The 24,027-nt window shown below is 39.3% G+C and overlaps 1 long non-coding RNA gene across 1 annotated transcript in view; it reads right to left on the bottom strand.

Annotated features, from left to right (window-relative positions):
- Nucleotides 1-2,481: 2,481 nt before the first annotated feature.
- Nucleotides 2,482-24,027, bottom strand: part of LOC105466524 (uncharacterized) — a 67,044-nt gene continuing 45,498 nt past the window's right edge. Inside the window, exon 3 of the long non-coding RNA XR_011620700.1 lies at nt 2,482-3,104. This is a non-coding gene — a long non-coding RNA (uncharacterized lncRNA). The remainder of the gene's footprint in view (nt 3,105-24,027) is intronic.

Here is a 24,027-nt window from a genome sequence, read left to right as displayed (position 1 = left end):
ACCAGCCTGGCCAATACGGTGAAATCCCATCTCTAATAAAAATACAAAAAATTAGCCAGGCATGGTCGTGGGCACCTGTAGTCCCAGCTACTCAGGAGGCTGAGGCAGGAGAACGGCATGAACCTGGGAGACAGAGCTTGCAGTGAGCTGAGATCACACCACTGCCCTCCAGGCTGGGCGACAGAGCAAGACCCCATCAAAAACAAAAACAAAAACAAACAAACAAAAAAGCTCAACATCTCTAATTATCAGGGAAATACAAATCAAAACCACAATGAGATACCACCTGTCTTCTGCAAGAATGGCCTTAATCAAAAAATAAAAAAGTAATAAATGTTGGTGTGGACGTGGTGAAAGGGGAACACTTCTACACTGCTGCTGGGACTGTAAACTAGTACAACCACTATGGAAAACAGTATGGAGATTCCTTCAAGAACTAATTGTAGATCTGCCATTTGTTCCAGCAATCCCACTATTGGGTATGTACCCAGAGGAAATAAGTCATTATACAAAGAAGGTACTTGTACACAGAAGTTTATAGCAGCGGAATTCACAATTGCAAAAATACAGAACCAGTCCAAATGCCCTTCAGTCAACAACTGGATAAAGAAAATGTGATATATATATATATATATATATATATATATATATAAAAAATGGAATACTACTCAGCCATAAAAAGAAACAAAATAATGGCATTCGCAGCAACCTTAATGGAACTGGAGACCATTATTCTGAGTGAAGTAACTCAGGAATGGGAATCGAAACATCAAATGTTCTCACTCATAAGTGGGAGCTAAGCTATGAGGACACAAAGGCATAATAATAATACAATGGACTTTGAGGACTTGAGGGAAATGGTCAGGGGTGGTGAGGGATAAAGAACTACACACTGGGTGCAGTGTACACTGCTCGGGTGATGGATGCACCAAAATCTCAGAAATCACCACTAAAGAACTTATCCGTGTAACCAAACAGCACCTGTTCCCCCAATACCTATTGAAATAACATAATAATAATAATAATAAAAAACAAAAGCAAACAAACAAATACTATCTCAGTTTCTGCCTTATGGATAGGGATTGTCAGAAGTCATCTATTTTAGAACATATTCTAATTTTAGAACTGTGAAAATATGAAAAACTAAGCATCATAGAACTGAAAGAAAATGGTAGGGTTGCTATATAGATTTACGTGAGTTAAACCATCCAAATACCTCAGCACAGTGGCTGGCCCAGTGTCATCACACACCAACTGTGATCAGTTACTCTTACTTACAGCTAGTCTAGCACAGGCTCATGAGCTCCAGTTGGTTATTTAATTTACAGAAATTCTACTCCACAACCCTTTTGTATTTTTGACTCCTTAACATGAAGTTAAATGCCTTTAAAAAAAAAAAGTTAAATGCTTAATAAATCTCTCCAGTGATTTCTATTTTGTTGATTAAACCAGCAGTTCTTTGAAAAATAAGTCTAGGGAGCATCAGCATCAGTGTTCTAACAAGCCCCACTGAAGGTGCCCATAGAATTATTATGGTACTCACAAGAGTGTGGATTTTATAAAGACAGACTTACCCAGTCTTGCCCTAATGCAATCTACAGACAAACCTGTGGAAAAATGAAACAGATTTACTCTACAGTAATGCTTAGCCATTCATAATTTTCTGGAACTGAGGTCTGAGAACCTGTTTCTCAGTAGTTCAGTCACTTCGTTTTTCTTTTTTATTTTATTTTATTTTTTTTTTTTTAAGACAGAATCTTGCTCTGTCACCCAGGCTGGACTGCAGTGGTGTGGTCTCCACTCACTGCAACCTCCACCTCCCGGGTCCAAGTGATTCTCCTGCCTCAGCGTCCTGAATAGCTGGGACTACAAGTGCCCACCACCACGCCCGGCTAATTTTTCTTTTTTTAGTAGAAACGGGGTTTCACCATGTTGGCCAGGCTGGTCTCAAACTCCTGACCTCATGATCCACCCGCCTCGGCCTCCCTAAGTGCTGGAATTACAAGTGTGAGCCACCGCGCCTAGCCACTTTGTTTTCCACATACTGAGAAGAGACGATGCATTCCCATCAGACATCGTCCACACCCAACAGCAGAAAGGACAGCCTTCAGGCTGGTGGCTGAAGTTCACTTCTACTTATAACAGCATTTTAAACAACATAAGCTTATGCTTTCATAAAACTAGAAGAATATACCTGAAGATAGATTTCTGAAGTTTGATTTCACTTCCTAAATTCACCTTCCATTGACAATCCAATGCATTGAAATCCACATCGCTGCAACCATGAAGGAGCACTGCCACCTGTAGGCACAGACTGGACTACAGCAACAGCTCCAAGCCTAAAGCAGACGAGTGTCCAGAATTTAAATTAGAAATATTTTGTTAAAACAGTGTCTTAGCAAAGGGAAATAGCTTATAACGGAACAATCTTTTAGAGGCAAACCTTTTATCTGTTGCTTTACTCTCTTATTAAATCATTTATTCAAAAGATGCGAGATGAATGAGGTATGTTTATTTATATGTAATATGCTGAAGTTTCGAAACACTGATTTCCCACAGGGGTGGAAACATGTAGAAATAATCCGTGTGGCTTCCTGGTTTGTTTTCTAAGAGCAGTGCATTAAAATGTAAAAGTAACTGTGTTCGTACAATAAACATGAGTCTTCTTTCTCTCCTAACATAGCAAAGAAAGGAAAAAGGTGTTGTTGCTAAAAGAAAATACACAAAGTAAGAATTCAATACTAACCCTCTACTAAAGTATTTCCTTATTTATCAAAAAGAAATTGTTCCCATGTATTTCTCACAGATGCATGTTTTCAGCAGATCAGCCAGATGTCCAAACAAGAAATACCATCCTGTGAAAAAGCCTGTGCCTGTGGTATTTCTGATGCCCCAATATCAAAAAGTGGCTTTGGCCTGATTCCTCTTTCCTATGAACTCAAGTCATATTTCCAGATAAAAGAAATTCAGTTACGTTTGGAAGCAAGAAGAAATGCCTGGAATTTATCCCCCCAGTCCACACTGCAGCATTCTTTGGTCTTACTCCAGGTATTCAGTTCCACTTTCCTGCTCTTGGACCCTGTTGATCCGGGAAGAGGGTGGGCCTAGAACGAAAAAAAAAAAAGGTTTGGTAAAAACTGAGTGGCTGGAAGAGCCGAGGCATACGTGACCTCTTAGAACAATAGAAATGATTTCTTCAATAATTGTTTTGATAACAGGGTGGCATGTCCATGCATTCAGCTCAGTGAAGTTTTCCCTGATAGCCTGTTTTCAATTGATTAGAATTTTTCTTCATGATACACATTCTGCCCTTTCCTTTCTCAGTATCACTCACAGAGCTAAAGGATATCCATGTCTCGAATTTTAAAAGCATGAACCAAGAGTTCTAAAATGATAAACTATGTGTTGGTGCAGCAAATGTATGGCTAGGCTCAAAAAACCCTATGAATGAATTAAATTTCTAACAATGCCTGCTGTTTATTAGAAGCTTTACACCAAGGATAATTAGTGTTTCTGTAAATAAATGATAGAAAGGAAGGTTACTAATTATATTTTTCAGAAAGAGAATCAAGGTTGCACGATCAAGGCTATTTGTGGCATTTGACTCCACGTCGGCTTTGAGGGCAGATACGAGGTAAATCTAGGCATGATCGCTGTTCATGATCAGTGAGTCCCTGGGAGAAAAGACGATCTGGGAGGGAAAGCAACCAAGAGATGGTTAAGATAGCATGAGCTTCTTTTTTTTTTTTTTTTTTTTTACTTTTTTTGAGACGGAGTCTCGCTCTGTGGCCCAGGCTGGAGTGAGCGGCGCCATCTTGGCTCCCTGCAAGCTCCGCCCCCGGGTTCCCGCCATTCTCCTGCCTCCGCCTCCCGAGGAGCTGGGACCACAGGCGCCGCCACCTCGCCCGGCTCATTTTTTGTATTTTTAGTAGAGACGGGGTTTCACCGTGTTAGCCAGGATGGTCTGATCTCCTGATCTCCTGATCCGCCCGCCTCGGCCTCCCGAAGTGCTGGGATTACAGGCGTGAGCCCCCGCGCCCTGCCAATAGCGTGAGTTTCTTAACTACATTTAGACACTGATGTTTCCAATTCATATTTCTTCTGGAAATCCTATGGTTGTGAACCCATGGATCATATTATGTTTTCTTTCCAATTTGTATTTTTTAAATTTAACTTTTATTTTAAGGTCAGGAGTACATGCAGAGGTTGGTTTCATAGGCAAACTTGTGTCGTGGGGTTTGTTGTACAGGTTATTTCAGCACTCAGGTATTAAGCCTCGTACCCATTAGTTATTTTTCCTGATCCTCTCCCTCCCCACCCTCCACCCTCTGACAGGCTCCAGTATGCCTTGTTTGTCTCCTTGGGTCCATGAGTTCTCACCATTGAGTTTCCACTTATAATTGAGAATATGCAGTATTTAGTTTTCTGTTCCTTCGTTAGTTTGCTGAGGACAATGGCCTCCAGCTCCATCCATGTTCCTGCAAAGGAGATGATCTCATTTTTTTTTTTATGGCTTTGTAGTATTCCAAGGTGTATATGTACCACATTTATTTTATCGATTCTACCATTGATGAATATTTAGGTTGATTCCATGTCCTTGCTATTGTGAATAGTGTTACAATGAACATATGTGTGCATGTGTCTTTATGATAGAATGATGTGTATTCCTTTGGGTATTTACCCAGTAATGGGATTGCTAGGTCAAATGTTAGTTCTCTTTTTAAGTCTTTGAGGAATCACCTTTATCTTCCACAATGGTTAAACTAATTTATACTCCTATCAACAGTGTATAAGCATTCCTTTTTCTCCACAACCTCACCAGCATCTGTTATATTTGACTTTTTAATAATAGTGTATTAGTCTGTTCTTTCACTGCTATGAAGATCTAGGTAAGACTGGGTAATTTATGAGGAAAAGACATTTAATTGGCTTATGGTTCCACCAGCTGCACAGGAAGCCTGGCTGGGGAGGCCTCAGGAAACTTACCATCATGGTGGAAGTTGAAGGGGAAGCAGGCACACCTTTACCTGGTGGAGCTGGAGAGAGAAAGAGTGAAGGGGGAAGTGATACAAACAACCAGATCTCATGAGAACTCACTCACTGTGGTGAGAACATCGAGGGGGAAGTCTACTCCCATGATCCAATCTGCTCCCGCCAGGCCCCTCCCCCAACACTGAGGGTTACAACTTGACATGAGATTTAGGTGGGGACACAGAGCCAAACCATATCAAATAGCCATTCTGATTGGTGTTAAATGGTGTCTCATTGTGGTTTTCATTTGCATGACTCTCATGATTGGTAAAGTTGAGCTTCTTTTCATATGTTTTTTGGCCATATATATGCCTCCTTTTGAAAAGTGTCAGTTCCTGTCCTTTGCTCACTTTTTAATGGGGTTCCGGAGGGTATTTTTTTTGTAAATTTGTGTAAGTTCCTTATAGATGCTGGATATTAGGCTTTTATCAGAGGCATACTTTATGAAAATTTTCTTCCATTCCGTAGGGTGTCTGCTCACTATGTTTATAGTCTCCTTTGTTGTGCAGAAGCTCTCAAGTTTAAATAAATCTCACTTGTCAATTTCTGCTTTTGTTGCAATTGCTTTTAGTGTCTTCATCATGAAATCTTTGCCCATTCCTAGTCCAAAATGGTATTGCCTAGGTTGTCTCCCAGTGTTTTTATACTTTTGGGTTTTATTTTTAAATCTTTCATCCATCTTATTTTTTGCATATGGTATAAGGCAGGGATCCAGTTTCATTCTTTTGCATATGGATACCCAGTTATCCCAGCATGATTTATTGAATAGGGAATTTTTCTTCCATTGCTGGTTTCTGTCGGCTTTGTTGAAGATCATAGTTGTAGGTGTACAGCCTTCTTTCTGGGTTCTCTATCATATTATTTCAAAACATTCTTGATTCTCTCTTTTCTACCCACAGCAGGACACAAGAAATAGAAACTTCCTGATAAGAAGAAGGAAATAATTATCCTTTATGTCATTTTTCATATTTCCTCCTTGAATCAAAATTTGCTCCCCAAGTACTCAAGATTGCTTAAGACAGAGAATTTGTACTAATTTATTGATAAAGTACTGTACAAACTATCAGAAGAGAAACATTTTTGAGTATCTATTATGTGCAACTATTTTATGAGAACTGTCACTCCTTCTTAATGAATTAGGACACAGATTATTATGCAGACTCGGTAGCTTGATCATGATCAGTCACCTGGTATGTGAAAAGCAGGGATCTGAGTCCAAGTTTGGCATGCCCTTTGCATTCATTATATTTCACTTACAAGTGGAGAGCCAGAGTTGGGCTGCAGAAACTGTAAACCTATAAGATCCACTGATTTAATCAACTGCTAGTTTCTGTTCTACCATTACTTAAACTTCATTGGACAATCTACAGTCAGACTTGCACTTGGATATGGAAAGATTTTATCTACCTTAGGGAGATACACAATATATACCTACTGCATAAAATTATAAAAATAAAATTATTTTCAAGGCCTTTGAACTTGAAAATAAATCAAAGGCATCAGGGGTAAGAGTTATCTCTAGTACACTGATAGTTCAAATCAGTGCACAGTCTATATGGTAAAATTAAAAATATAGAGGGTATAATTGCCTAAAGATTAGTACATATCCCTTTCATTTAAATATTGCTAAACAAGTCAAATTGCCTTTTATTTAATCAATGAACCAAAATGATTTGAAATAGCAATATCATAAAGCTTTGCTGAGCTAGTGTTAAATCCGTTTTTTTCCAAAGCAATGAAGCATACACACTTGGCTTTTGGTAATACATAATAAGCAGCCAAATTTGAGCATCATGCCTGGACTTGTATGAGCAACCTCAAACCACACTTGCATAGAATGTCATAGTTAGAAGAAGTGGTGCAGGCAACACATGTTTCAAAATACACAAGACATTAAAAGGAGCTGCGATCCCCACACACGAGCCAGCCTGACCCATAACATTGGCTTTGATTTTGTAGGTGGGAGAGAGAAAGTAAGTGGGGCAGGATTTTGGTGGTGTTGTTTACCAAAACAATTAGACTTCGCAAGACTAGTATATTTAAATTGATTTTAGAATATTAGAAAAAGCAGAAGAAAGCAAACAATTTCTGAAAGTATAATCATCATAAATGTAGTTTTCATAATAACACAAATGTGATGGTATTGGACAAAGTATTAAATATTAACATGCAACCACCTCATTGTTAGCAATTTAATTCAGTTCATTTGGCAACAAAACTACCTTGAGTATATGTTCAATAATGGTGCAGAAATGAAGTGACTGCCATTTTTAGAAATGAAAATGTTTGTGCAACCCTAATCTTTGCTCTGAACTGTAAACTATAATAATGGAAACACCAAACTTCCAGAGTCCCAGCATGTGCAACACTTCCAGCCTCAGCATAAAGCAGGTCTATAGTGGAGGCTGATATACATTTGCTGACCTATTACATAAGGAGCAACAGGTAACAGAATGTATGCTGTGCTTTTCAAAAGCATGGTGTAAAATCCCAAATATGAATCATTTATAAAGAGTATCAAAACGAGAACTGCAAAGGAGCAGTTGATGCTTGAATCATATTTGAACAACCGTATTTCTAAGTAACATGTAATTCAACTCCTGTCATTCTCAGAATTAATAGCCCAGATTCTTAATTCTTAGTGAGGTTGACAAATTATTCTTTCTTATGGCACCAGTCACACTTGATCATAAGTAGCATCTCTACCCATAACTCTCCTTCCATCAAATTGAGCCTAAGTTTATTTGTCTAACACAAAACGCCAAAAGGTCTACAATGTGCAATGAATCAATGTTCTTCATTAATAAGCAAAATGTTTCATGGGTGGAAAATGATTCTCCAGCTTCCAAATGGCTTTAAACAAATACAAAGCCATGGTTGCTAAGCTACTATTTTACTTCCAGGGTAAATGTCTGCTGTCTAATCTTTTAGAAGTAGCAGTAAGTTGTTTTCAAGTCATTGAGCCCAAAGGCATTGAAATGTCAAAGATTATATATATATACACACACACACATATATATGTATATATATAATATTTCCTGGCATCATCACACCTATTTTTTTAAACCTTCTTAACTTAAGGACCTACAAAGAAAGTAATATCATACTACCATTGAATTCATAAGCAGTCTTTGGGGGAACAGGGTCTCTGAATATTCTGTCTGTAGGTTCTGCTAAGTATACTAAGCAACATAAATTAAAGTCGATTCTATTATTTAGAATGTGCTATTAAGAGGGGAATGGAAGTCTCAAAAGATGTCACAGTAAGACCACAGAGGACAGGGTTCATTAACTGCTTCATCTTGGACTGGTCACTTCACCTTTTATATTGTAAGGTGACCATCTACCAAATTGACATAATGGTACTAATTTCACTGTAAAGACGAAGTAAGATTATTTGTGTAAAATGCAAGGCTTAGTGCCCAGCACATGGGAGATGCTCAGTAGACACTATTTATTATGTCCTGTCCCCACTGGACACATCCACAGTCAAGTAGGAATTGATAAGGGAAGAAGGAAAAGGGCCTTAAAACTCCTTTTCTGTCTAAATGTACAGTGGACAGTTCAAGACAAAGAAATGACTAATTTGTTTATAAGCCTAAAGGAGAGAATCAAGCAATGGTGGATTTCACATCTGATACTATAGTAAGTAGATAAATATGATATAAATCCTTATGTTCTTTATGAGGTCAAGTTTTCAATATGGTGTGACTACCTCAAATTCTTAGCCCTAGCCCTAGCCCTAGCCCAATTCACTGCTTCTTTCATGACTCAGATGCCTCAGCACAGGCAGAGAGGACATAAAATGCTAAATTTTACCTCTTTGATTTAAAGCACCTCTTATTTTAATCATGGCAGAGGTCAGTCTTCATTGATGGAATTTCAATGGTGCAGACTAAGTAGACAGGCTAGGTCACTGCACAATCTGCAAAGCTTGAGGTATTCATGTCCCTGTGGAACCAGAGCCTGAGGCCTCATCAGCTAGACTTCCTGAAAATAAAAAGCAAAAAAAAAAAAAAGGACTTTGATGGGTCCTCAGGGTAGCTTGAAAATCAAGGTATTTCTGGAATAACTGCCTAATCCATAGCCTGCCTCAAGGTGAGCAGCTCTCAGTCTTCCCTTCTTTCAGTTTGATGTCCTAGGAATATTGAATTCTCTGACCCTACAGAAGGCTTCATGAAAATCAAAGATTAAACAATGATCAGAATAGTATCATTTATAAATGTTCATTATTGCAACTTTATTTGAAAATTGATGATTCATTTATGTACATTATTAACACTAACTTTCTACTAATACACTTAAAATAAGTAGAAAAAAAAATCTCTTGACTTCCAGATAACAGAGTTCCCTATACCCAACTATTATAGTACTAACATAAAAGAAACAAAAATGAAAAAAATTTTAAAAACCAATCCTTTAAGAACAAGAAACACTGTGGCCCAAGTCATTTATTTATATTTTGTTGGACAAGAGTGATCACTCAATTCTTTATATTTATAGTCCCACGTGAGAATATGGTCAATTTATTTTACATAAAATATTTTTCAGATAGTAGCTCTTACCAATGAAATAAAACATCTCAAAGCATGATGTAAGCAAAGTCTAAAGATCCTTTATGAAGGAGGATCAGTCTCTGCAAAGTAAATCCATGCTCTGTCTTCCTTCACTGGAACGAACTACACTCCCCCAAATACTACATGTGGCTTCATAAGGATGCAGGATTATGTTAAAAGATATTTTTTTTTGGTCTATGCAATAAACAGCTTCTCTTTTGAAACTACTAAAGAATAAAATTCGGTAATATCACCAGCTTAAAATTATATAAATATCTATCTACTATCTATCTATCTACTATCTATCTATCTATCTATCTATCTATCTATCATCTAGCTAGCTAGCTACACACACACACACATACACACACACACAATGCCATTTATTTTGACAGTATATTTGGAAAAAAAAAGTTGAAAACAAGACAATTACAGGGTTGTATAGGTAATTGTGGAAATGTGTTTTGAAGTCCTTACTGAATATCTCTCTTAAAACGTCGGACTTCCCACTTGGATTGAAATGCTATCAAGATTTGTGTTAATGGTTGTATCTCTCAATTAATTCCCAAGATTTACCTCACAATAGTAGTGCATAACCCTGGCACAGTTCTGTGGCTGCTGACTTTATGAAGGGTGGTAAAACATTCTCAGCCCTCCAATCTGTCGGGCACAGCACAAAGCTGGAGACGATTGTGGAAAATGGAGTCTTGACAGTATCTTCCTCTTGCAGGCCTCAGATTGCTCAGGGCCTGCAATCATCCTACACTTGATTCAACTGGACCAACTCTCAACATGCACAGAATGTAATTTCAGTTCTTAAGTGCTTTCCTGTGACAACAATAAGATCAAGAAGAAAACTAATGAGACCTTTCTTTTTTCTTTTTTGACTGAATTTAAAGGCATTACATGGATACCTTTGAGGAATGGAAATGGAAATGAGATCAGCTCCAGCCCTTAAGACATCATCTGGGCTGTATTTCTATATCAGTGTCTCAACTCTGCCTTGGAGAAAAGTGCATCAATTTCAATGCCTGGCCCACTTAGGCCGTTTCTGACAAGACCACAAATATTACAGTCATGGCTTCAGCTTTAATGTTATTTGTGCTGTGGATCACTGAACTCAGACAGGTGCCCAGCTACTCATTTTATAGGCTAGTGAACATGGCATAGGCAGCTCTAACTTCAGCACTCTAAGAACTGGGACAGAGCTCCAGATAGCATCACTAATCACTGCATCACCCAAACCAATGTTAGAGTCTGAATTTTTAATGGAACATTCAGCTACAGCTTCTAGTTGAATGCCAACACATTTCAAACATTTTCTAGAAGACTAAAGTTACCACTATGCTATATAATATAAAAATTAAATATAAAAAATAATATATTTATTTTCTTTGCTATCTGCATTACACATATGCAAACATATATATGCAAGTTCAATAATTCAAGGGCAGGCAAGAACCATTAACAATGCAACAGAAGGGCTGATGGTCACTGAATTAGTCCGTGAAGTCCATGCAGGAGACTCAACCATGTCGTCAGGATTCCCTCCTTCAAGCTGCATTAGTGTGCTTCTCAGTAGCAATAAAGCACTGGTAATTTCACAGAGTATACAGTTTTAAAGGTTGTGATCAATCACCCTGCTAAGAAAACTTTGCAATTATATGTCCAATAAATGATCAGATGTGTGTATTATAAATGGAAAGATTTCACCTATTCTTTTCTATTCTATTCTATCCTATTCATAAGCTGACTACTGTGTTCGTGATGTTTACGTGTAAAGGCAGGTGGGTACCCACAGCTTACAGGTGTATTTCTCAACACTGTTAGAATGTACAAACTCCAGGCTGGGCGTGGTGGCTCACGCCTGTAATTCCCAGCACTTTGGGAGGCCGAGGTGTGTGGATCATGAGGTCAGGAGTTCGAGACCATCCTGGCCAATATGGTGAAACCCTGTCTCTACTAAAAATACAAAAATTAGCCGGGCGTGCTGTTGTGCGCCTGTAATCCCAGCTACTCGGGAGGCTGCAGCAGCAGAATTGCTTGAACCGGGAGGCAGAGGTTGCAGTGAGCCAAGATCACACCACTGCACTCCAGCCTAAGCAACAGAGCGAGTCTTTGAAAAAAAAATGTACAAACTGCAGTACTCCAGCTATCTGTTATTTTGACTACAAAATGTAACCCTATATAGCAGAGTCCATCACACACATTGCTTTACTGAACTTCCTCAAGATTTATAAGATAAGCAGAGGTCGACGTCTTTATTTTACAATAAGGAAAATGGTAAGAATCTAAATTATTCCCTCTTATTTAATACTCGTAAGTAATGTCAACACTTGAAATTCCTCCTTCTCTTCCAGTTCTAGAGCTTTCTCTATGACATTATTCTGCATCGCAGCCCAAGATGTTAATCCAATGGTCTTTTGATTGTGTATGACAGAAATTTAACGCTGAAAAACATGGGGGAAAATATACTGGTTTATTGATTCACAAAATTGCATAGTCCCGGAGTATATCTGGCTTCTGGCACAGTCAGATCCAGGTGCTCAAACAATCTATTGAGTTTTTTCTCTCACTCCATTTTGGGAACTATCGATATTTCAGCATTATATTTAAGCATGATATTTAAGTGTTATATTTAAGTGTTATAGTTAAGCGTTATATTTCAGTGTGATATTTCAGCGCTATATTTCAGCATTATGTTTCAACATTATATTTAAGCCTTATATTTAAGCGTGATATTTCAGTGTGCTATTTCAGCATTAGGTTTAAGCGTTACATTTAAGCACTATATTTAAGCATGATATTTCAGCGTGATATTTCAGCGTGATATTTCAGTGTTATATTTCAGCATTATATTTCAGCATTATAATTAAATATTATATTTCAGTGTGATATTTAAGCATTATATTTCAGTGTTATATTTCAGCGTTATATTTCAATGTTATATTTAAGCATGATATTTCAGTGTGATATTTAACCATTATATTTCAGCGTTATATTTCAGCATTATATTTCAGCATTATATTTAAGTGTGATATTTAGCCATTATATTTCAGTGTTATAATTCAACATTATATTTCAGCGTTATATTTAAGCATGATATTTCAGTGATATTTCAGTGTGATATTTCAGCATTATATTTCAGTGTGATATTTCAGCATTATATTTAAGCATTATGTTTAAGCATGATATTTAAGCATTATATTTCAGCGTTATATTCAAGTGTTATATTTAAGCATGATATTTCAGCATTATATTTAAGCGTGATATTTCAGCATGATATTTCAGCGTGATATTTCAGCGTTATATTTAAGAATGATATTTAAGCGTTATATTTCAGTGTTATATTACAGTGTTATATTTAAGTTTTATATGTAAGCATTATATTTGAGCAGCCCCACATTTGGTGAAAAAGTTGGCTGCCAACCTGTCCTTCAGGTTTGTGATACCAAAGGAAAAGGCTACCTCTTATATATTTTGGATGTGTGTTCCTTCCAAATCCCCAATGTTAGAGATGGGGCTGCTGGGAAGTGTTTGGGTTATGGGGGTGGATTCTTCATAAATGGTTTGTTGTCATCCCCTTGGTGATGAGTGAGTTTTCACACTATTTGTTTACACAAGAGCTGCCCCCCCACACCCCCTGTCTTGCCATGTGACACGCCTGCTCCCTCTTTGCCTTCCGCCATGATTGGAAGCTCCCTGTGGTCTCACAAGAAGTAGATGGCAGAACCACACTTCCTGTACAGTGTGCAGCACCATGAACCAAGTAAACCTCTTTTCATTATAAATTACCCAGTCTCAGATATCCCTTTATAGCAATACAAAACAAACTAGTACAGCCTCTGATACCCCAAATCTAAATATCTCATCTTTGAGAACTATCACCTGCATTTGAACCATAGGCTCTTTTCTGATGTAAACACAGTGGTGAGAAAGTCAGGGCTCTGTTTCACCCACCTGAGTTTTATGTCAACTCCCCAGTGTATGGGAAGAGATGGCATGCAGTGTCACCTTACCTAAGCCATATGAGGTATATTTCCCTTGAAAAAAAATGTTCTGCTATTTTAAGAAGTGGAGACGTTATACCCACCAGCACCTCTCCACACACAATTGTGCACCACAGTCTCTCCAAATCCACCATTTTACTGCTGATTCCTCCTTTCTTTTAAACACTTAACATTTTTACTTTTAAAATGTATGCTTTACCCCAAACCTCAGTGTCATGCAATATACCATGGAAGAAACCTGCATATGTACCTCCCGAATCTAAAATACAAGTTGAAATTGAAAAATAAAAAGTATACTTAAGTCAATATGTAGATATTTTCTAGTCATTTCCTGAAGTAATAATAGCTACCACTTATTGAGTATTTGCTGTGTTCCAGTCACTGCCCTGATACGTTCGTTACATTGATTGACCATTTTAATATGAAAATAATGTAATGTGGCAGGTGTTTTCAGACTCATTTTACAATTTTAAAATCTATATTTAGAGATTAAGAAATTATCTCGAGGCCAGTCTGCCAGCGAATAGCAGAGCCAGGATTCTGGCAGTCCTACTCCAGAATTCACACTCTTCACACCACACAACACATCCAGTGGGAGACCCTGGGGAAGGTCTTACACATGGTAGGCGATTACTCTCTCTCTCGCTGCGTGTGCGTGTTTTACTCCTGGTAGTAAATGAGAAGTGTGAAGCCACCAGGTTCCGCTCCTTTGCTGCTGGGCTTGAAGTAACTCTGAATGAAGACGGTATCACAGACATCAACATTTTAAAGTGCTCAACTTTTTTTAAATTCCTGGTGGCAGCAGGGAAATGGGCAAGCAGGTTTTAGGAGACATTAGCCCCATTCCAAGGTAAATACACCTTAAAATATAGAAAAGTCCAAATCTGAATAGGTCAGCCTGCTAACAATAGCCGTTTTCTCTTTTACTGTGAAATAGTTTGAGGATTTTTTGCTTTGTATACAAGTCAAAAAATGTCATGTAAAAAATACTTTAAAAAATTTTTGCTGCTATCATAATGAATTTGTAATCCAGAAACTAAAAGGAGAGCAAATGGCATTTATCATAAATAAAACATATGCAGGGCTAATTAGAAATAATTATGGAGGGAAAATTCTATGTTAGGGACTTCAATTTCTTGACATAAAAATTTAAGATAGAAAATTAAATAGACATTGTATAATTATAATGCTAAACCATAACCAAAACAGCTTAGTATTTTTAACATGAATGCTTGTTGAATCTGATCAGCTTATTTTCATCTTATTCAAAATCCTGGAATTGCTTTTGTTAACAATAGTTTATAAAGATGTATTTGTATGCACTACTTCTCATTAAATATCTGTCAAAAAGGAAGAATGTGAATGTCTGGGAGATAGGGGAACGGATCAGCCCAGCCTTGTGCTACTAATTTGGCCACAAGCCCTGAGCTGTGATTTGGTATGCCAGACAGTCAGCAATCTTCTGGGCATCTATTATTTTGTCGTTAAAAAAATTCCGATTATTTTACTTGGCAATCTTTTGTTTGCCTGCTTCCAACCCCTGGTACAAATAAAACTTGAGTTTCTAGTGTCCCCTTGGGAGACTAAGAATGAGACACATTATCTTGTTCCAGTGGTGGCACGAGGCACACTCTTCCCTGCACTGACAAAATCCACAATAGTGACTGTAATTTTATAATTTTTTCTTGGGATGCATATAAAATACAGGTAGCAAGGTCATTTTACCTTGAAATGCATTCTGAATGTGTTTATTGAATGTTTTCTAGTTTCCTTATTCTTGTCACCATTTTTAAACATCTTATTAATTCCAAAGTTATTTTTTCTTTCTTTTTTTAATTATCAAAATATTTTAAGGTACTCCTGCCCACTTTGGCAGGACCCAGGGAAACAGCCTCCTAAGCAGTGTTTCTGTTTCTGGCACATATCCTGGAAGTAATTTTATTGGTTCTTTTTTTTAATTGAGCTAATCTAGCCCCAGTACCTGCATTATCAGCAAGTGTTTATAAGCATATATTATGTACGAAGAATCACATAGTGCTAAAACTTGGCAGAGTTCCTGGTATGAACATGTATTTTCCAGGTACATGTATTACCATCCCCTGGCTGAGTGTCTACCAGTTTAAAGGTAAGAGCTCTATCTCCCCAAACCCCTTTCTTCTCTGAAGAGCCCTGAATTATTATACATGTTCTCTGCAGGATCATAATGGTTTTCCTCTTCCCATATTTATGTTGTTCTTCCTGGGACTTACCCATAACCTGATGGGATTCCCTTCCATCAAGCTAATACACACTTCAGGTGGTAGTTGTAGTTCCTGTTGTGGCGTGGTTACAACACCCTTTCACTTACCATACACATTATCTCCATCCCTGAAATTGACACACAATAGCTACTAGTTTTATTCTAGCTTCTTCTACACACACACGCACACACATACACACACACACACACACATTTGCATTGGTGAGAAGGCAAAAACAACTTCACGCCATTGACACCCCACCAGTATTACCCAAACAAACCTGCATATCCTGATTTATTGTCTCCATAAAGATTTTCTCCTCTCTGAAAGTTACTGGAGATGAAGAGGTAAGCAGCACTTATCCACTGCCTCTGGATGTGGTAAAGGGTTTAATGCTAAGTATTGGTTATCATCTCTGATATATTTCATCAGTGTGGCTCACATAAGGTGTACCAGGATATCATGAAAATAGACTGTCTAATACCCTATCCTAAACAAAACTTCAATTGAACCTTCTAAAATTCCCTCTACATACAAATAATTAAATATACAGCCCCTTTCTTCAAAGAGTTTTATGGTTAAGAGGGAGCAGGACAGGCAATTTTTCTCAAGGAATGGCGTCTTCATACGAACAAGTCCTATAATTCAATACTGTGCACAAAAGGATTGCAGGAACTACTGAGTCAGTGGTTAAGTTTAAATATTCATTATTATGTCTACTCTGTCATTATAAAGGAAAATCTACCAATAACCAGAAAGCCTGAAGAATATGAGAGCTTTGAATCCCATGTCTGTCTAAGAGCATAGGAGAAACATTTAAGTGGACATTGGTACATGGATGAAGGAATACAATATTATGATTCAGTCACTTTAAAAATTACTGTGTGATATGGTTTGGCTGTGTCCCCACCCAAATCTCATCTTGAATTGTAGCTTCCATAATTCCCACATGTTTTGGGAGGGGCACAGTGGGAGACAATTGAATCATGGGGGCAGTTCCCCCACACTATTCTCGTGGTAGTGAGTAAGTCTCATGAGATCTGATGGTTGTATAAGGGGAAACCCCTTTAGCTTGCTTCTCATTCTTTCTTACATGCCGCCATGTAAGATGCCCCTTGCCCTTCCACCATGATTGTGAGGCCTCGCCAGCCATGTGGAACTGTGAGTCCATTAAACCTCTTTCCTTCCTAAATTTCCCAGACTCAGATATGTCTTTATTAGCAGCATGAGGACAGACTAATACACTGGTTTTTTAAATGTTTTATTACAATGAACTTTCATTCATTGAATCTATGATTTTCCTCACTTTTATGCCGATAATACCGAGTTTATAAGTTTTAATGATTTTTTTTACATCTGATATTTAGCCTGCCTGGGCATAGTGAACACACTTCCCGGTTGGCCTGGGAAAGTCCTTGTTTACTAGATGAATCACATGCATCACATTGTCACCCTATTCATAGATATCTCAGCTTGGATTCATTCCATCTTACCCTGAGGCAGAACCTGAGATAAGGGTTTGCTGGCGTGTAGTTTATTGTGGGAAGTAAGCCACAGGAGCAAGTGATAGTGAAATAGGAAGAGTGAACTGGACAAGGAGAAAAGGCAATTTAAGGATGACTGCTAAGCTGGATAATTCTAGTTACCTGGGGCAACTAGAGTCCTTCCCTCTGGCAGAACTCCAAAGAGACCATATAACCTGTGTTTCATTATTGTTTGTCTGAGACATAGAAGAATGGCATTGTTTAACCACTAATTTAGTTTCCCATTAGACAAGGATTTCCAGAAAGGTTTTTAATTCCCCCTCCTCTGAGGTCTGTGCATGCATGAGAAGGTCTGAGCAGTCCTACAAGAGTCCTGTACAGTGGCATTAGCAAGCATTAGCTTCCTAGTGCAGTTGAGACAAGGTGCTGTGAGGCTAATGTGTGCATGTGGTTGGTGCAGCAGATCTGGAACAAAACTTTAGACCAAGCGTGTGTGAGACAAAAGATAGAAGATGTCTAAGCACAATTCCTCTCTGGCGCCACTTAGATATACTAATATCCTAGATTAATTACAATCTCTCAGAGATGGTCAGCCCCAAACTCCACAAATTATTCAAAATCAGAGGCTTGTAGTAAGATAGTCTCTGCCGCTGCTGGTGGTCTCAAGATCGTGACTGATATTCACTCCCTCCATCTTTGAACGCGCCTTCTGATGCTGCTCCACACTCAGCAGTGGGTCTAGATTACTTGCCTGATAGGTGACTCTGACCATCATCCACAAAGTAGCAAAGCTCTTATTTGCTTTATCCTTGCTGAGCCAAAGTGGCGCCAGTTGCCCGCGTATGGTTATTAGTGGAAATAGTTCACTAAGTACCAAGAAATAGTCCCGTGAATCCCCTGATATTAGACCTATTCTTGTTACTCTCCTTGCATAGTAGCAAAACTTGGTTTTCAGGGTAATCAGAGTTTAATAACGCCTCCAATATGGCAACTCATTTCTTCTCCCACTGGCCACTACCACAGGAAGACTGAAATGACAAGGTGGTAGTTCAGTTTCGGGATCAGTGACACATTTATTCTGTCCCCTGATTCAAGGTGCATGCTCTGGAAACCAGACCCCTTATTCCAGCAGCACTTACGTTTGCTGGAAGAAAAGCACGCATTCCACAAGTGGGTCATTGCAATGATGGTGAATGGGGCCAAACCTCCATGCATGGCTTGGTTTCCAGACCCAAGCATTTCCGTAGGGACACTGCTTCAGATAATGAATATTGATTCACTGCATAGACCTCATTTCTAAGGTAGCACCCCAGCCCACAGGGTGTTGTCTGTGAGCGGTCACTGTAGGCGAGGGTTCCATAGGCCAGGTGAGTGTTCTATTAGACCGGCTGCTCAGAGTGGTGTGGTCAATGGAAAGACCAACAGACCATGGTCATGCCACACCTGCTTAATTATAAAGGAGGTTCCTTCTTTGAGGAGATTTATGTAGGACTCTACTTCAAGCAGCCTTTCTGTAAGCCCTCGGAGGGTGGTGCTGACCAGCAGGCAGTGAGGACAGTCAGTGCTGGAGAGGATGAGCTGTCGTCACCCTCGGAGGGCTGGAGGGCTCTGAGGGAGTCACCTGCATGATTAGTCTCCATCTCTGACGCAGTGGCGTCTCTGTTCGTGTCCCTTCTACCAAACGAGACAGTTATGGAAAGCATCAGGCTCTCCTACACCATGCAGGCCACGCTCTCTCTCCCGTCTCCCTGCAGGGTGGATGCTTTCTGATGGGCAATTTAACGACACTTAACAATGCCCTTTCTGAATGGATTTTTGTCGGAAAAGAAAAGATGCTCGTTATTTTTGTTCTGTCCTCTAAGTCCATTTGCACGCCTCTACCTTAGACCCCCTGACCCCAGTCTTTCTGGATGGCTCCTTCCTGACCAACCCACTCACCGCTGACCAGCTCTCCACCTGCTCACTCCAGCCTCTCCTCCTGCTGCACCACGTCCGTGCCGGGGTGCTCTGTGAGGCCCGGCTCCCAGGGATGATTCCCACTCACCACTGCCTTCAGGGCTGCTGCGGACAGAGCTGGAGCACACAGCTGTCTGTTTTTTTGGTAACATGCATCTGTTGGCCCCATGTGTAAGCAAAGCTCAAGTGTCTTCCTTTCTGTTAACTGGTCGTAAGACCCATCCACCAAGGCATAGATAGGTGCCTGGAGGAATCCCTCAGCGAAATGAATGGAAGAATCCCCACAGTGAAATGAATGGAGGAATCCCTTCAGCGAAATGAATGGAGGAATCCCCACAGTGAAATGAATGGAGGAATCCCTTCAGCGAAATGAATGGAGGAATCCCCACAGTGAAATGAATGGAGGAATCCCCTCAGTGAAATGAATGGAGGAATCTCCTCAGTGAAATGAATGGAGGAATCGCCTCAGAGAAATGAATGGAGGAATCTCCTCAACGAAATGAATGGAAGAATCCCCTCAGCGAAATGAATGGAGGAATCCCCACAGCGAAATGAATGGAGGAATTCCCTCAGTGAAATGAATGGAGGAATCTCCTCAGTGAAATGAATGGAGGAATCCCCACAGCGAAATGAATGGAGGAATTCCCACAGCGAAATGAATGGAGGAATCTCCTCAGCGAAATTAATGGAGGAATCTCCTCAGCGAAATAAAGAATGGAGGAATCTCCTCAGCAAAATGAATGGAGGAATCGCCTCAGCGAAATGAATGGAAGAATCCCCTCAGCGAAATGAATGGAGGAATCTCCTCAGCGAAATGAATGGAGGAATCTCCTCAGCGAAATGAAGAATGGAGGAATCTCCTCAGCAAAATGAATGGAGAATCACCACAGCGAAATGAATGGAGGAATCCCCTCAGTGAAATGAATGGAGGCATCTCCTCAGCGAAATGAATGGAGGAATCTCCTCAGCGAAATGAATGGAGGAATCTCCTCAGCGAAATGAATGGAGGAATCTCCTCAGCGAAATGAATGGAGGAATCCCCTCAACGAAATGAATGGAAGAATCCCCTCAGCGAAATGAATGGAGGAATTCCCTCAGTGAAATGAATGGAGGAATCTTCTCAGCGAAATTAATGGAGGAATCTCCTCAGCGAAATGAATGGAGGAATCTCCTCAGCGAAATGAATGGAGGAATCCCCTCAGCGAAATGAATGGACGAATCCCCACAGCGAAATGAATGGAGGAATTCCCTCAGTGAAATGAATGGAGGAATCTTCTCAGCGAAATTAATGGAGGAATCTCCTCAGCGAAATAAAGAATGGAGGAATCTCCTCAGCAAAATGAATGAAGGAATCGCCTCAGCGAAATGAATGGAAGAATCCCCTCAGCGAAATGAATGGAGGAATCCCCTCAGATAAATGAATGGAGGAATCCCCTCAGTGAAATGAATGGAGGAATCCCCTCAGCGAAATGAATGGAGGAATCTCCTCAGCTAAATGAATGGAGGAATCTCCTCAGCGAAATAAAGAATGGAGGAATCTCCTCAGCAAAATGAATGGAGGAATCCCCTCAGCGAAATGAATGGAAGAATCCCCTCAGCGAAATGAATGCAGGAATCCCCTCAGAGAAATGAATGGAGGAATCCCCTCAGCGAAATGAATGGAGGAATCTCCTCAGCTAAATGAATGGAGGAATCTCCTCAGCGAAATAAAGAATGGAGGAATCTCCTCAGCAAAATGAATGGAGGAATCCCCTCAGCGAAATGAATGGAAGAATCCCCTCAGCGAAATGAATGCAGGAATCCCCTCAGAGAAATGAATGGAGGAATCCCCTCAGAGAAATGAATGGAGGAATCTCCTCAGCGAAATGAATGGAGGAATCCTCTCAGCGAAATGAATGGAGGAATCTCCTCAGCGAAATGAATGGAGGAATCTCCTCAGCGAAATGAAGAATGGAGGAATCTCCTCAGCAAAATGAATGGAGGAATCTCCTCAGCAAAATGAATGGAGGAATCGCCTCAGAGAAATGAATGGAGGAATCGCCTCAGAGAAATGAATGGAGGAATCTCCTCAGCGAAATGAATGGAGGAATCTCCTCAGTGAAATGAATGGAGGAATCTCCTCAGTGAAATGAATGGAGGAATCCCCTCAGCGAAATGAAATGAGACACTAGAAAAAAATAATATTCTTGCCAGAAAAGGGAAATAATGGGGGAATTTGAGGATCACAGCCTCTGCTCTTCTGGGAAGAAAGAAATGCCCTCTGCTGAAATGTTTCTCACCCGTCTTACTGTAAGTGTTTATTGTCAATATTGTCACAGGCTGTGAGAAAGCAATTAACATGCAGGATCCCTGAGTGGACCCGGATGAGGAGAAAAACGTATGAAAGATAATCTGAGGTCAATTGGGTCAACTTAAATGTGGACAATATTATTATAGTAATGTTAACTTCTGGAGTGTAGGCTGTTAATGTGGTAAGAACGGATATTGTACAGGCTCTTCAGAGATACACGCTGATGTAAGGGGAAACATCTCTGTCCGCAACTTTAAAATGGTTCAGCAAAACAAAGTTTACACACCTGCACGTGTGTGTGTTTGTGTGTAGGGAGAGGGAGAGCAAAAATTTAAAAAACATTACCAACTGGTGAATCCTCATGAAGGTTTTATATTTATATACCTTTCAGATTATTATTCTTTCCATTTTTCTCTTGATTTAAATTTTTTTAAATAGCAAACTGAAAAACAATGTAGAAAATATAAAAAACTTGGATAAAGATATCAAAAGCGTCTCATTAAATATTAAATTCCACACAACAAAAAGAGAATTCATGAATTATAAAATGCATTTGAAGAAATTGTCCAAAATTCACCAGAGATAAGTAATATGAACAAGAGATTATAAGGTATATCTCTTTCACTTATCATATTAATTGGTTTTATATTGCTATGGTTTTATTGTCATATCTTAACTGCATTCATATATATCTATTGTGGAAGTAAAAGACAAATAAAATGCAATATCTTTACATGTATAAGATTTTTATCTACTTCCCCCTAAGTACTACAGAATTGTGTATCAAGTAGCATTCTAAACAAATAAGGTATAATTAATTAATTACATTTATTAAGGATAACATTAGTTAAATAATTTCTTATGGCACATTAATCCTGAGATATTTTGAATCAGTCACTGCCGCACTTTGGAAAGAAAGTCTATACCGTAGTAATTGTTAACACTTTGGAGGCTGACAAATGCTGGCTTAGAGTAATTATGATTTCTGAAAGCAGACAAGGAGAAAGGAGGAAAACAAGATTTATCCTAATAGTGATTAGAATTATTTTAAGTAAAATGTTTTGAAAATTCTTACAATACCTTGCTAGTCTAAGTAAGAAATGTCAGTTAATAGATGTGATATATTTTACCCACAGCTCTGCCTTTAAACAGCATACCCTTAGTTCATAGATTCCATGTACCAATAGCTAAACGAAAAACGGTTTGGCCTCAATTGAATGAGCTAGCTACTTAAATAATCCTGGAATATTCTGATTTCTATTCTCATTTTAAAATGAGTGTGCTGAAGCCTAAAAAAAAATAGGTGAAATATCTTAAAGTTTCCTCCCTTATGCGCTAACATTTCTGGTTAAATGTTTTATTTAAGAATTAAGTTTTTGTTTATTTTCATTGTTGTCAATCTTCTCAGTTGCATAACAGAAAGGTTTGCACATTGCTCGTGGCTATGACACATTTCTAAATGTCAATCAGACGATATCAAATGAGCATTGCACATCTATTTCTGTCCAAAATGCTCTCGTCATTGGGAAGATACAGTATGAAGCTGTTAGTTTTGTTATTCTTCTCAAAAAATGCCAAAATCAGAGGAAAAACCCTCGAGAATGCATTAGAGTTATTTTATGTGATGTGATTTTTGTTGTTGCCTTAACAATTTCCCTGATCTTCGCTGTAACTTTCTCCCTTTCCCCAGCTGTGGATGCTGGACTAACTGGCTGAGAAGCCGGGTCAGTGTGGGCCTGGGCTTGGTGGCTCCATGTGCAGACTCTAGTCAGCAACAGGACGGCTGCCACATGGGCTGTTTCACAAACATTTATTCTAAGTCCAAAACCAACAATGTGAAGTAATTATTAGTATCACCAGTTCATAGAGAAAGAAACTGAAGTTCGGAAAGTTTAAATAGATTTCCCAAGTTCAGATGGCTGTAAGCAGCTACACCGAGGTTCAAGTTCAAGACTGTGAATCTGAGCCTGGGAAGCATCCAGCACGCTGTGCTCTCACTATCCAAAATGTTCTGGATAGGCCGGGCGCGGTGGCTCACGCCTGCAATCAGCACTTTGGGAGGCCAAGGCGGGCGGATCACGAGGTCAGGAGATCGAGACCATCCTGGCTAACACGGTGAAACCCCGTCTCTACTAAAAATGCAAAAAATGAGCTGGCTGTGGTGGTGGGCACCTGTAGTCCCAGCTACTCGGGAGGCTGAGGCAGGAGAATGGCATGAACCTGGGAGGCAGAGCTTGCAGTGAGCCAAGATCACACCACTGCACTCCAGCCTGGGTGACAGAGCGAGACTCCGTCTCAAAAAAAAAAAAAAAAAAAAAAAAAAATTGTTCTGGGCAGATACTTAATGCGTTAACGAAATGGGAAAAGGTCCACGAATCTGCTGGCGTGGCAGTGTCATAGGTTAGAATCACGTATTAAACCTTATCAGGATGATTTCTATGACTCTGAAATTTCAGTGTT

This window comes from Macaca nemestrina, chromosome 3 (assembly GCF_043159975.1).
Source record: "Macaca nemestrina isolate mMacNem1 chromosome 3, mMacNem.hap1, whole genome shotgun sequence".
Taxonomy (NCBI): Eukaryota; Metazoa; Chordata; class Mammalia; order Primates; family Cercopithecidae; genus Macaca; species Macaca nemestrina.
The sequence above is the reverse complement of the archived record's forward strand: the minus strand, read 5'-3'. Positions and strand labels throughout refer to the sequence as shown.